Below are 16,354 nucleotides of genomic sequence, written 5' to 3' on the forward strand. Positions count from 1 at the left end.
TCATGGATAAGTGAACAATTTATGAACAGACAAGAGATAAAAAGTATTGCAAGATGTAAAATGGATAATTTTGATACACTAAATTAAAAAGGGTTTGTACAAATAAAACAAATATAGCCAAGATCAGAAGGAAAACAGAAGACTGGGGGAGAACTTATAGACAGTTTTTCAGATAAAGGACTCATATATCAAATAATCTTTGTCAAATATATAAGAATGTGGGACTGCTAGGTGGTGCATTGGATAGAGCACCAGCCCTGAAGTCAGGAGGATCTGAGTTCAAATTTGGCCTCAGACACTCAGCAGTGCTTAGCTGTATGACCTTGGGCAAGTCACTTAATAAGTCACATATTGCCTCAAGAATATATATATATATATATATATATATATATATATATCATATATATATATAAATAAAGAGATATATATATATATGTATGTATATGAGTGTGATTCATTTCCCGATAGTCAAAGATTATGAACAAGAAGTTTTCCAATGAAGAAATCAAAATAATTTAGTCATGAAAAAATGCTCTAAATCATTACTGACTAGAGAAATCTTGAGATGACATTTTAGATATATGAGATTGGCTAAAATGATAGAAGGGGAAAGTAACAAATATTGGAGAGGATGTAGAATTGGGACCTAAATCCAATCCTGGGGCATCTGTGAGCTTATATAGAACCATTTTGGAGAGAGAGTTGGAATTATTCTTTTTTTTTTTTCCTGAGGCAATTGGGGTTAAGTGACTTGCCCAGGGTCACACAGCTAGGAAGTGTTAAGTGTCTGAGACCAGATCTCAGACCTGACTTAGGTCCTTCTGACTTCAGAGCTGGTTCTCTATCCACTGTACCACCTAGCTACCCCGAGTTGGAATTATTCTTAAAGAATTGAGCTGTCTCTTCCTTTTGACTTAACATTACCATTATTACATCTATTTCCAAAGATAGAGAAAAAGGAAAATAATATACATGTTCTAAAACATATATAACAGTTCTCTTTGTGGTGGCAAAGAAATGGAAATTGTGGGAATGCCCTTCATTTGGGGAATGGCTAAATAAATTGTGTATGCTCATAATGAACTATTACTTTTCTATGAGAAATGATGAGTTCAATGATTTTAGAAAAGCATGGAGAGACTTCCATGAAATAATAAAGAGCAAAATGAGTAGAACTATAGCAGTATTGTTTTAGGAACATCTTTGAGCAACTAAGTCATTCTGACTATTATAAATACCTAAGTTAAACACAAAGTTCCTGTGAAGGATGATGTGTTTTGAATCCAGATGTATATGTGTATGTATATGTATACATACACACATTTGTATCTAATGATTGCCATTTCAAAGTTTGGGATGGGAGGAAGGAGAAAAAAAAGGAAAGTCATGATAGCTATTGTATATTTGAAAGAAATAGCAAGTTATATATAGTGGATCTACAACTTCAGGCGCAATCGCCTGTTTTTCTACTCCACTTTGTTATGGAAATGCTTATTTTATTTCTTAGGTCAGAATAAAATTAATAAAAAATAAAATTTTATTTTTAATGAACAAAAATCTATTTTTCTCTCTAATTATTCTTGCAGAGAGAGAGAGAATAAAAGAGAAAGTGGGACAGAGGGAGGGAGAGAACTATTTTAACATACAGTGAACCAAAACAAATCCCCACTTTGGGTATATCTAAAAAAAATGTTTCACTTGGTTCCCTATGCTCATTCATTGTCTCTCCCTCATAAGGTGGATAGGGAATTAGCCATCTGGAATTGTGGTTGATTGTTGCACTGGTCAGAATTTTTTAACCTGTCAAACTTGTTTGTTTGTCTTTATTGTGTTATTTGTTATTCTATCATTATTCTCTTTCCACTCATTTCATTCTGTATCAATTCATACACATCTCAGGATTCTCTGAAACTTGTATTATTTCTTACAACACAATAGCATTGCATTGCTTTCATGTTACATAATTAGTTCAGCGTTTTCATAATTGATGAATATCCCCTTTATTTCTAGTTCTTGCTACAAGTAAGTGCAACTATAAATATTTTCATACAAATAATTCTTTCTGAATTTCTTTGATCTTTGCAGTTTATGCCTGATAGGGGCAGTTCAAAAAATATGTTCTATTTAGTGACTTTTTGGGTGCAATTTCAAACTATTCTCTAAACTTACTGTGCCAATTGCATAGTTTCACTAATAATAATAATTGCATTAATGAGACTATTTCTATACAGCCCCTTCAACATTTATCATTTTCCTTTTTGGTCAAAGGGTCAAAAGTCCCTTGGACTTTTTTTTTTTGATTTACATTTCTCTAATTACCAATGATATGAATTATTTTTTCCCCTCAATATGGCCATAAATAGATGCCTTTTCAATGTCTTTTGGCCATTTATTAGCTGGGGAATGACTACTATTTTTATAAACTTGAATCCATTCAATCCCTTCTACTTCTGACATCCTATGTTCATAGAATTTTAGATCTAAAGACCTCTGACACCATTTAGTCCAATCCCTTCATTTTATAGCTGAGGAAACTGAGGCCCAGGGAAGTTAAATAACTTGCATAGGATCACACAGGCAGTGGTAGAAGTGGTATTTGAAAATAGGTCACCCTGAATCCAAATGTCCTGCCCACAGTACTATTCTATCTAATGTTGTGTTCTTAAATGTGTGCTACAACATAAATATTACAGCTGGAAGTTACTTTAAAATTACTCTAAGAACCTCTTTGGCTCAGGCCCTTGAAATAAAGGCTGACCTTTTGAGTACATGGAAAAATTTTCATTGTATACATCTTACCTCTACCGGAACTATGTCTGATACTGATATTTAGGAGGTACTAGAATGCACCTGTGCTCAGAATCCCACCATTGATGTTTTACTTCTTTGAGATAAGGCACTGTCTCCTATTCCCATGCAAATGCTTGTTAGTATGATTATAATGATCATTGATATCTCCTGTGAATCAGTTGATCAGACAATTGAGGGGGCTTCAGAGAATTGAAAGAAGGTAGTGATGGAGAACAAGCCTAAATTCAAGACTGGGAGTGGGTAGATTTGGGAGAAGAGGCCTAATTTTGGGGGAAGGAGAAGGCTATCAAGGAGAGGGAGAGGCTGACAAATACAAAGGATGTTCCCAAGGACTAAACCAGCATGGTCATCATTCTTGCCTTTTCTAATTAGATTCTAAAAGAGATATCACTTAAGGGCCAGGATGGGGAAGGGCAGGACTAGAGGAAGAAAAGCAGATTTGTGGGAGCTCAGTCTGGCACTGGGAACCAATGTTGGGCCTGGAGATTATAGGCTTCATCTTTTTGCCCAAATATTGCTCTTCCACTTATTCTCAGAGTCAACAGGGACTTCAGCGACCATCTAGTCTAACTCATGCCAGAATGGGAATTTTCTGTAACAGACCTCATACATAGTCATCTAGCTTCTATTTGAAGACTTTCAATGAGGAGAAAACCCATTGCCAATGCAATACTCTAATACATTTTTGAACAACTCTAATTATTATAGGGCTTTTCCATGAACTGAACCTAAACTTACCCCTTGACCACCTCCTTCCTTCCTCCCCCCAAGTTAGTCTTAAGAGCCAAACAGACCAAGTCTCATCTGTCTTGTGTTAAAGCCCTTCAAATATTTTATTGCACTTGCATACCTTCCATCCCTAAACCTTCTTTTTTCCAAGCTAAATGCTCTCACACATTTGGTTTAGCCTTAAAAACCTTCACCATTCTCATTGCCCTCCTTTGGAAGCTTTCCAGCTTTTTAATATCCTAATATTACATAAGATCCAAATGTGACTTCATTCTAGTCATGTATATATTCATACATCCATTCAGTACTTGGTCTTTGGGTAAATTGTAAGTACCACAGATTGTTTTCAGGGCTTTCCCCTATCTCTATAACAACAAGAAGGCTCAAGAGAAAGGGTTGGAGCCAGCCTAATCTAGGGGGGAAATCTGAGGGATAGATGCAATTATTCAGACTTTATTAAATAAGCACTTACTATGTGCCAGGCATTGAGCTTGTTATTAAGAAATCAAAATTTAAAACAATGAAACCATTCTTGTCTTCGAAGATCTTACTTTGTATTGGAGAAGGGCATTGAATATGTTCAAACATAATTATATACAAAGTAAATATAAAATGAATACTGAGTACACACAGTCAAGAAGGAACAGAAAAAGCCTTGTGGTAGGAAAAAAAAGTTCAGAAATGAAAAGACCTTCAAAAGGGCAGATGTAGGATGATGGGTAACATGTATTGAGCAACTGTACATATTACTGCATTTTACTCAATGGTCCAGATAGAAAGAGAGATTTGAGGGAAGAGAGTTAATGGTCCCTTCATTCTGGTTGCTTATCAACTTAATGCAGAATATCCTGTCATTCTAGAGTACAACCCTCTCTTAAAAATGAAGGAAAATGAATTTCCCCAGAAAAATAATGATCACACAAGGAGTTAAGTAGCTCATCTTATTTGAAACACAGCTGGGGGCCTTAGGAAGATTATTAGATTGTTGGATTGGATGACCTCAGAAGTTTCTTCTGCTTAAAATCCTATGATCCTATGGTCTTTGGATTTTCAATTTATTGCTCTTTTTACTACATTATGATACTTCTCTTGGTCTCTACCCAAAGGAAATTCTTAGACTTATGGGGGAGACGTAGTCCCTACCCAAGGAAAGCTTTTAGTTTGATGAAAGAAACAATAATTTTTGCAAAATTTAGAAGAAATGGAAAGGATGTGATTTGGTGGAAAGAAGGGATAAAGGACGGGGAACAGCAACCAAGCTATAGACAAAAAGTGGTTCAGCCAGTGCTAACAACTGAATACCGTATGATGTAGAATTAACAAATAGTGTGATCTGCCTGCTTCATATGAGACTTAGAATAGTCAATGAACATGCTTAGTTAAGACATTAATGCATTGAGGACATCAATCTTTGTTATTTAACTTTTCCTTTTTTTTCCTGAGGCAATTGGGGTAAAGTGACTTGCCCAGAGTCACATAACTAGGAAGTGTTAAGTGTCTGAGGTCAGATTTGAACTCAGATCCTCCTGACTTCAAGGCTAGTGCTCTATCCACTGTACCACCTAGCTGCCCCCATTATTTAACTTTTCACAATAAGATCCAGAAAACATCAGGTTTGAGTGGAAACAATTCATTCCCTAGAAATGGAAGGAAAAAATCTAATGAGATCTAGGACTTCACCTTGCTTAGAAGCCTTCACAGATCCCTGTTTCAGGTCAGGATAGATATTGTATCAGTATAGATGACCATCATTGCTTTATCCTTGTTAATCTGGACAGAGACTAGAAATAGATAAAGATTGTGCTTCCATAAAACAGGGTCATCATAGTGAGGCAAGAGCTATAGATGGGGAAGATTCTGTGTTTTTTTGTGACTGAGGGAATTTTTAGGATTATAGTTTGTAGATAGTGGAGACGGGGTGAAAAGGAGGCCATCAAAAAGCTTACACTTTCATCATCCCTATGATTTCACTGATGTAAGGTGGGGAACAACAAAATAGTTTTGATATTATAGAAATAGTAGATAATTCACTATGGAGAAGAGACATTAAGGAGGAGTAAAAAACAAAACTGGAATCCCAAAATCATTCTAAAGTCGAAAAGTTATTTAGGTACAGGTAACAATAATGATTATGAGGAACTGTCTGCTAGAGGATTTTCTTGGCATTTTTATCCCATCTTTAGGGCAAATGTTTCCAGTAAAAACTGCATATAATCAGCCCCTTTCCATATTTTGAAAGTTTATATACATTTTTGTCAATAAGTATTTATTAAGCATGCTATGTGCCATATCTTATGCTGGGAATACAAAGACTCTCCCCAAAATATGGCCTTACATTAGGGAGGGTATCTATCTGGGAGACAACTTGTACATATATAAATATCTATAAAATAATTGCATAAATATAATTTTTTTGCAGTTAGAAAAAGTTACTTAGCAGCTCTGGAAAATCTGGAAAGGCTTTGAAGGGAGAGGGAAAATGTTCCCTTTACTGAAGTTGTGTTTCCTTTAAGAAACTGTATTTCCTTTTGATCTATGATCCCTTTTGGAGTCTCAGCCCCTCCTGGGGAAGGCATATCCTGCCCTTCTCCCCTCCCCCCCAGATAAGTTATACTTTCCTGGATGCCAGAGCCTTTGATTCAATTAGAAATCAATTAGAAAAAGCACCCCTTTGAAGTATTGTTAATTCCAATAGGAGATCTGGGCTGAAAACTGATAAGCATCTAAGCTGGGAACCTTGGCTCCTGAAGTCTCAAGACTCCTTAAAAAGGGCAGTATCTGGACTCATTCTTTGTAGAGGGCCAAGCAATTTGCTAGGACCCTGCCCACTGAGAAGGCATTCTCTCAGCTTAAGACTCCATTTCCCTAATAGGTCCTTACCATTATAGAAGTCAGTCTCTTAGCAAATTGGTTTCTATCCAAAAATAAACTTTCATTTTGCCAAATAATAATTTGGGATAAGTGAATTCTTTCACTTTAAACATGCAGCTGACTGAAAGGGGCTTTTAAAAATTCTCTCATTGCCACTAACCTCACACATCACCAAGAACTGAAGGGATACAAATTTCATCAGCTTCATGTAGAAGATGATGTTGGAGTTGAACTTAGAAGAAAACTAGGAATTCTTAGAGTCAGAAATCATGAGTGATTTCCAGATATGGAAAACAATCTATTTAAAGACAAGGAGTTGGAAAATGGAACGTCTTTTGTGAAGACCAGTAAGAGCAGCAGCTTATATGGTATTATAGAGTGTTGAGGAGGAATAATGTTTAATAAGTTTGTATAAGTGGGTGGGAACTAGATTGTGAGATTTTTAAAGGTCAAACAATGAAGTTTCTTTCTAAAAGTAATAGGGAATCACTAGATTTATTAAATAGTGCGAATAAATAAATAAATTTGATTCTCAATGACTACCAATAGGTCTTAGGTCAAACCCCAATTGGACATTGTTTGGATCCAGATTGTCTCAGATTGAATGTAAGTAGCAATTCTGCTTTAGCCAGAAATCTTCAGGGTCTTCCCCTCTCAGATTTATTTATTATTTTTGGGGACTAAAGGTAAAAGAGGAGATTCTTTGCTTCAATTGCTACCTTGTCTTAATCACTGGATGGGTATGGTCTTAATCAAAGTGAGACCTGTTGAGGATTTTAGTTTTAAAAGGCCAAGGTGTCCCATTTTATCTGAATCCATCTCCAGTCATCTTGTTCTATATATGACCACTTGACTAAAATGGCTCTAGAGGGGAAAGTGCGGCAGATGATAGTGACCTCCTGACCATATATCCTGGTGGGACATAATTAAATTGCTCCAACAGATAAAATTTAGAAGACCACTAATGATAAACAATAACTCAATCCCTATACTCCTACAATCTGGTTAGCTTACATCTCAGCCCACTGTGGGGACTTGTCTTGACCTCCATCCCTTGAATTATCCCCAATCACTAGGTTAATTGCTGCCAAAGTTCAATTACATATGTTTTCTCATAATGGATAAAACCATCACTAAGCCAAACAAAAATATTTTTCAAGAGCTGGGCCTGGATATGGAGGGAATTATTGGATTAGCTGGGGAGGCAAAGTGTTGGGATTAAGATTGGAGGTCTCAACCTCTGGCAATGTTGCAATTTATTCATGAAGGATATTCCTGCTAAAGGGACCTGGTCAACTACAATTTTAGATGTCCCATTTCCATTTAGTAATAAAAACCTTTTGTACCTTACCTATCTTGTTAGAGCAACTGATGTAAATTGTCCCCCCTTTGTAGGGGAAGGGTTGGAAAGGTCCTGAATCAAAACTCCTTCCAGCCTTGGGAGGGGCCCCACCCTCCTGTTCATAGGAAAACTCTCAGATAGTAATCTTCTCCTATTCAATTGGAGATCTGGATCTCGGACATAATCAGTACCCTCTATTGAAAGGTCCCCTAGCTCAGGGCAACAAAAAATCCAATAGAATCAAATGCTGTGTGCCCAAACTTTTGCAAATAATCCTAACAGGATTTTGCCTGCTAAGAAAGCTGTTTTCTTAGTGTAATAAACCTACTTTTTGCCACAAACTTCACCATTTGAGTTTGTGAATTCTTTCGCAAAGAATCTACATCAACCAGGGGATCTCTCAACCCTCATTTCCCATACCTCGACATTTATAATGGGAAATTCTAATGATGATATAGCACCTATAGGACCCAAAAGCCGCTAGGACTCAATGACATGAAAATAATGTATTTTTTCTTAAAAATAGTTTAACGAGTTGCTATTTTAGGGAGTTTATAGCTCCAGAAGTCCAATTGTTGTTTAATCTGGCCATCTTTTTGCTGCCAATCCAAAACTCTACTAGTTCAAGTCATTATGAACAGAGAACTCTAGAAACATAGAGCCCATAGCCTCACAAGGGCTCAAGAAAAGAGACTGCTGGAAAGCCTGCTTTAATTCTCTTGAAGCTATAACTCCAAGGCAGACTTATTAGTAATCCAATAAATGATAGACATTAAAATGCACAAATGTGGAACACAAGTTCTCCAAAGCTCAGGGAATACCTCCTTCTTAAACTTTGAAAGAATAAGTATTAATAATTTATTATGCATTTGGAGCCATCTGCATTCTTCCCATCCAATATATCCTAAAAACTTAACTGTAGAGTTGGATCCTAAATAGTTTTTGGGCTAATCTCCCACCCCTTGCTTCTGATCTATGGGTTTTGCTGGCATGGCATCATCTGACTCAGTTACCAATATACCTCAATATAATGATAGACTTCAATGCCCCCTGTAAGTGGGGCCTCTTTGCTCATAATAATTGTATTATTAAGGAGAATTCAATTAATCTTGGAGAAAGATGGCAAAAATTCATTGTACTCCTTCCTAGAAAAAGCAAATTGAACCAAATGCTGATTGGGCCCTACCTTCTCTCTGATCGGCTAGGGTTGTGGTTCCCCAGATGCCTGCCCAATGATTTGATCAGATTTCCACAGAGGGATCAATGACTTATCACTGTAGCCATATCTTACTGAATTTGCACTTGAGTAGGGGACAGTGTTTTATCTCAAAGGAATGAAACTCTTCTGCTGGGATTTCAGGCATTGTGGTATATTGGTACCTCAATTCGTGAGCCAAGAAGACATGGTGCCAGTGGAGACAAAATATATACAATGAAAATTTCTCCATGTATTCAAAAGGTCATTGAAAGTTCTTCCCAGATTTATTTAAGGACAGAGAACAAGACAGCTTTCTTATCATTTCCCTTGTAGCTGTTCACAGGAACTTCATTATATTCTCTAGAAACTTATCTTCCTGCAACATTCTTCATATCAACTCTGAAATCCATGTCTCTTTAGTGTTTCCTACCCCTTGGATCCCTCTTTTCCTTTTGACGAGAGAGTAACCATGAAGAATTCCTCCTGAATCTCCTATTTAAACTATTAAACTATCCTCTGATTTAAAAAAAAAATTAAAAGTTCATTTTCTTCTGGTTCTTACTGATTAATTTTTTCTTCCATTCAAAAGGGAAGAATTTATTTTTCTTAATATCTTAGTTTTTAATTTTTTAAATAATTGCTTTTTATTTTCAAAATATATACAAAGATAGTTTTTTTAACATTCACCATTGCAAAAGCTTATATTCTAAATTTTTCTCCCTCTCTTTCCTCTATGGCCTGCCCTAGACACCAAGTAATCCAATATATGTTAAACATGTGCAACTCTTCTATACATATTTCCACATTTATCATGCTGCACAAGAAAAATTATATAAAAAAGAAAAAAATGAGAAAAAAAGCCAAGTAAACAATAACAAAAAAGGCAAAAAAATACTGTCTTACTTCACACTCAGTCCCCACAGTTCTCTTTCTGGATACAAATGGCTTTCTTCATCACAAGTCTATTGAAATTAACCTGAATTACCTATTGATTCAGGTTGAAAAGAACCAAATCCATCAGAGTTGTTCATCAGGTAATTTTGTTGTTGATGTGTACTAAGTTCTCTTGGTTTTATGCACTTAGCATCAGTTCATGTAAGTCTCTAGGCCTTTCTGAAATCATCCTGATGATTGTTTCTTATAGAACAATAATATTCTAAAACATATATGTATATATATCATAACTTATTCAGCTATTCTTCAACTGATAGACATCTACTCTTAGTGATTCATTTTAAAAATCAATTTAAATTCTTTCTTCTTGCTTTGATAGTATAGCTTTGCCAGAGATGATAACAAGAAACAAATTGTGCTTCTGATACTCCCATGTTCCTCTAACATATAATTTAGTGGTTCTCTGAATCAAAGGGAACTTTCTCCATATTAGAAAAAAGAGGTTCTCTATACAGTCTAAACCTCACTTTTGTCTCTGGGAAAAATTTGTTTTCATCAGCCTATGATGAAATAGGCTATTAACAACATGTTAGCAACAACAACAACAACAAAAATTAGTGTAAAGCGTTTTTAATAATTTAAATTTTTTTTTTAAGAATGCCTTTTATTTTCAAAACATATACATGGATAATTTGACAACATTGACCCTTGCATAGTCTTGTGTTTCAAATTTTCTCCTCCTTTCCCCCACCCCTCCCCTAAATGACAAGCAATCCAATATGTTAAACATGTTAAAATATATGTTAAATCTAATATGTGTAAATATTTATACAATTCTCTTGCTGCATAAAAACATCAGATCAAAAAAAGAAAGTAATTGAGTAAGAAAACTAAATGTAAGTGAACAACAACAAAAAGAGTAAGAATGTTATGTTGTGATTTACACTCAGTTCCCACAGTCCTCTCTCTGGGTGTAGATGGCTCTCTTCATCACAAGATCATTGGAACTGGCCTCAATCATCTTATTGTTGAAAAGAGCCACATTTATCAGAACTGATCATTGTATAATGATGTTGTCGTGAACAATGAATTTGTTATTGATTCTGCTCATTTCACTTAGCATCAGTTCATGTAAGTCTCTCCAGGCCTTTCTAAAATTATCTTCCTGATTATTTCTTATAGAACAATAATATTCCATAACATTCATATATCATAACTTATTCAACCATTCTCCAACTGATGGGAATCCACTCAGTTTCCAATTTCTTGCCACTACAAAAAGGGCTGTCACAAACATTTTTGCACCTGTGAGTCCCTTTCCTTCCTTTAGGATCTCTTTGGGATATAGGCCCAATAGAAATAATTTAAGTTTAAAAGAATGAATAAAAAGGGTATACATATACCTTTTATTTTATGGTCTCTGTGTCGATGATAGAGGGACGATCTTAAGGTAATTGGTAGAAGTTGGAAGAAGGAAAATTTAGACATGAGACCAAGGAAAAATTCCCCAATTATCCTAAATATGGAATTAACTGCCCAACAAACTGTTGTTTGTTGTTTAGCCTTTTTCAGTTATATGTAACTCTTTGTGACCTCATTTGGGGTTTTCTTGGAAAGATACTGGAGTAGTTTGCCTTTCTCAACTCATTTCCTTCCTCAACTCATTTTATAGATGAGGAAACAGAGGATAAGAGGACTAATGGACTTGCTGAGTGTCACACAGTTAGCCTGTGTGACATTTTTATCTGAGGCCAGAGTTGAACTTAGGAAGAGAAGTGTTCCTGACTCTAGACCTGATCATCTATCCACTGCCTGACTTAAATACCCAAGGAAGTAATGAGTTCCTCATTATGAGCATACTCAAACAAAAGGTGGAGGACTCTTGTTGACTATTGTATAAGGAAATCTTTTTAGTTAAGGGTCAACTCAGTGGCTTCTGAAATTCAGTGATTCTGTATAAACAAGAAAACATTTAAGGAGAAAAAACAAGGAAATGTTATTATGTAAAAATGTAAAAAGTATAATGTAAAAGCTTATACTTTTGAAAAAAGAAATAGTTAAAAATTGTAAAGGGAGGTTTTACTATCATCAATAAAAATATAGATAAACTGAACAGAATATTAAATGAATCAAAGCTAATAGATATGTGGAATAAAGAATTATTTGGGAAAGCAGAGATTATATAATTTTAGGCACACAAAGAATTTATAAAAACAATAATCCTATTTTGGTTCACTCAGAAGATATATGAAAAAGAAGAAATGCAGAGATTTTATACATTATACTTGAACAGCATAATTCAATAAACTTGGTAGCAAGTGTAATGCCAGAGAAACTGAGGCAAGATAGAGATTAGAGAGTATTTAATAATTTATTTAAAAGGGAGATTTACTGGGACCAAATGGATCCATGGTTTGGTCCCAAGGCTGAATGAGACTATCGTCTCCAAGAATCCAGCAAAGAATCCGAGTTTTCAATGACATATATATATATATACACGTGGCTCAGACACAGAGGGTAGACTGAGGCAGGGGCGGAGTCAGGGTGCTGAGAGCGAGAACGGGACTCTGACAGGGTAGGGTAAACCACTGGAGATGGGGGGAAGGAGATGGGGAGAAGCATCTTGATAAGACAGTATCTGACATTCTAATAGCTTATGATGGGGAGAGGCATTCTGATATTCTAAAATATAAGATCTTTTATCCTTATAAAATATTCTGATTAAGAGGGAGGGGTGGTTTTGCAGGATTGAGCAGAACAATTATAAATTGAGGCAGAAAAATTAGGGAAACTGAATCAGGACAATAAAAGAACTGTGGCATCAAAATTTATGGTATGTAGTCATAGCAATATTGCAATACAATATAAATTTCTTGAAGGTAAGGGATATATATAAAGTAAACTGAGATCTTTTGGTGGTCCTGGATCCCCTTCTGGTGAGCTCCAAGACCCTGGAAAAAGCATACCTTTCCCAGACAATGCCCAGTTAAGTGGTCTCATTCAATTGGAGATTAGTCTGACATCACTCCCAGTAGCTCAAACTCCTAAGATAAATGATCTCTTTTCAATTAGAGATCTAAACAACATTGAAGGAATCTCATTCAGTTTTGAATGCAAGCCCAAGTCTCAGATGACTAATAAAAGACAAGTCTGAACTCCGAATCTTTGCAGAAATATGAAAACAGGAATTTGCTTTGTCAAGGAAGCTCTCTTCTTGGCAAGGCTGCCTGCAAGGACTTTTGCCCATTGTGAAGATATTCTCTTCTCAGTGTTAACTTTTGCTATTTCCCTAACAGGACCTTTTTAGCCACTAAGAAGTCTGTCTTCCCTAGCAAAGCTGGCTTCTCAGTGCCAAATTCCTAATGAGGAGTTTTGCCCACTATGAAAGCTTCCTTCCTACTCTTTTGTCAAACAGATTTTTGGGTTTGTGAATTCTTTTTCACTGGACCTGTGCTAACCAGAGGGGATTCCCCACTCCAATTCTCACACCTCTTCACTACAACTAACCTCACTCATTTGTACCTTATAATATATATATATATTTATATTTATATAATGTAATATAAATATAAATATATATATATTTAGAACTCATCATAGAGCCTTGAAATATTCATATTGAATAATTAATAAATGCTAGTCAAATTGCATTTAATTTAATAGTCTGAAGGAGATCCAGGTGTAGAATTCCTAGATCATTAAGAAAAAGGAACTCACAAAATTACATATCTATTTAATGGGGTTTAGAAAAGAGACAAAGAAAAAGCCAACAGAAAATAGGAAAAGAAAAATAATGCAAATACTACCTGAGATCAATGTGATTGCCAATAAGAAAGCAATGATAAATAAAATCTAGAGATGTTTTTGTAAAGGCCAATATAATTGATTCTTTAAATCAGCAAAAAAAAAAAAAAAAAAAAAGAAAGAAAGAAAGAAAGAAAGAAAAAGAAACAATAAAAAGAGGGCAAGCCTTAAATTTCAAAATTACAATAATAAACTCATGATTTTGAAATAAATCAAGGATATAGTCGGAGATTATTACATGCAACTATATGCTGTGCTCATATGTAGATAAGATGAATCTTGATTACTAAAACATCATTAAAGAGATGGTTAAAGAGCATCTAAAGGAGGAAATGTTGATTTCAAAAAACCAAATTGGCTTTATCAATAGCAGGTTGGTCATGCCAGATTAATTTTATTACTTTTTGTGCCAAGTTACTAAAATTATAGACAAAGGAAAACTATATTTATAGTTTGACTAGACCAGAGGAAAACACTTCATGAAGTATCTCATCTCATACAAAAGATAGATAGATGTAAATTAAATAATAAGACAATTAGATTTAGAACTAGTTAAAAGAGTGGATTCTATGTCAATCTGTCAGAAGATCTCTAGGAATCTGTGCTTGGCTTCTGCACATTTTTAGCTATGACTTGGATGAAAGCATAAATAAGATGTTCATCACCTTTGCAGATGATACAAAGCAATAACGGTTATTTAACATATTGGATGAGAAAATATAAAAAATCTGGAGAGGATAGAGCCTTGAGCTGAATCTAGTAAGATTCAATTCAGTAGGGTCAAATAGAAAATCTTATATTTGCTTTTTTAAAAATCCACTTTATAAGCACAAGATGCAGATGACATGATGATACAACAGTTGGTATGAAAAATGGTTTGGGGCTTTTGTGGATTGAGACTTCAGTGCAAGCCCAAAAAATCATGTGATATACAACGATATGGTATTTTGGGCTTCATTCAAATAGGTTTCTAGTAATTGTCATTTAGAATTCTAGAATTTCTGATTTCTAGGAATAAGGAAGTGATAGTCCCCTTATTATTATTATTAATTATTATTATTATTAAGTTTTAATAACTTTATAGTCTAAGGACACTGATAAGTTCAAAACATTCAGAGAAGGGCAACCAAGTTATTGAATCCATTTGAATTCATGTCAGGAGAAATAGATGAAGGAATTGGAACTTTTCATTCTCAAAAAGAGAATACTCAGAGAGGACATTATAATTGACTTCAATTATTGGATGACATTAGACTTATTCTGTTTGACTCTAAAAGACAAAACTAGTAGCAACAGTCGGAACTTGCAAAGAGCAAAATTTAGGATTGATATTAGGGGAAAATTTCCTGACAATTGATATAACCAAAAATCTTAATGGGCTTCATCGGAGATCTTCAGGTTGAGCTTAGATGATTACTTGGTGGGTATTTTGTAGTGGGGATTCCTTTTGGGAGAGGGGCTGGACTAGATAGTTACTGTGGACTCTTCCAAATAAATAATTCTATAGTACTGTTTACAAACTTGAAAATGTTTGTTCCATGGATATAAAGGAAATAGAGCATTATTTCTAAAGATACAAAATATCCAAATTAATAAAACAAGAAGTAAATATTTCTTTTCATCTTTTTTTGAATAATGTTTTTCCCAATTACATGTAAAAACAATTGTAATATTCATTTTAAAATGTTGAATTCAAAATTCTCTCTCTCTCTCTCTCTCTCTCTCTCTCTCTCTCTTTCTCTCCATTCCATGAGAAGTCCAAGCAATTTGATATAGATTGTACATGTGAAGTCATGAAAAGCCTCTTTCCATCCTAGCCACACTGCAAAACATAATTCAAACAAAACAAAACAGCAAAAATAAAGTAAAAGAAAATTATCTTTTAATCTGCATTCAGAGTTCTTTAGTTCTCTCTCTGGAGGTGCATAACAGTTTTCATCATGGATTCTTTGAAATTGTACTGGAATATTGTCTTGATTAGAGTAGCTAAATAATTCATAGTTCATCATCTTTACAATACTGCTGTTGATGTGTACAATGATCTCCTATATCTGCTTATTTCACTTTGCTTCAGTTCATATGTGTCCACCCATATTTTTTTAAACCATCCTGCTTGTCATTTCTTGTAGCCTATCATAGTCCATTAAAGTCATATACCACAACTTGTTTAGCCCTTCCCCAATTGTTGGATATCCCCCAATTTCCAATTCTTTGCCGCCACAAAAAGAGCTTTTATATTTTTTGTACAAATAGATCCCTTCTCTCTGCCCCCTTTTTAAAATTTTGAGATAAACACTTAGTAGTGGTCTTGATGATCAAATGGCACACAGATTTATAGACCTTTGGCCATGGTTCCAAATTTTTTTCCAGAATAATTAGATCACAACTCTAGTTAGGATCCTAATTTTTCCACATCTCCTCCAAAATTTATCATTTTCCTTTTCTTTCATGTTATGCAACTTGATAGGTATGAGGTAGTACCTCAGATCTGTTTTAATTAATAATTTGCTAATCAGTAATGATTTAGAGCATTTTTTTTAATGTGACTATTGATAGCTTTGATTTCTTCTTCTGAAAATAGCTTGTTTATATTCTTTGGTCATTATTCAACTAGGGAATGACTTTTAATTTTTAAAATTTGGTTCAATTCCCTATATATTGTGAGAACTGAAGAATTTATCAGAGAAACTTGCTGTAAATTTTTT

This window comes from Sarcophilus harrisii, chromosome 2 (genome assembly GCF_902635505.1).
Source record: "Sarcophilus harrisii chromosome 2, mSarHar1.11, whole genome shotgun sequence".
Lineage (NCBI taxonomy): Eukaryota > Metazoa > Chordata > Mammalia > Dasyuromorphia > Dasyuridae > Sarcophilus > Sarcophilus harrisii.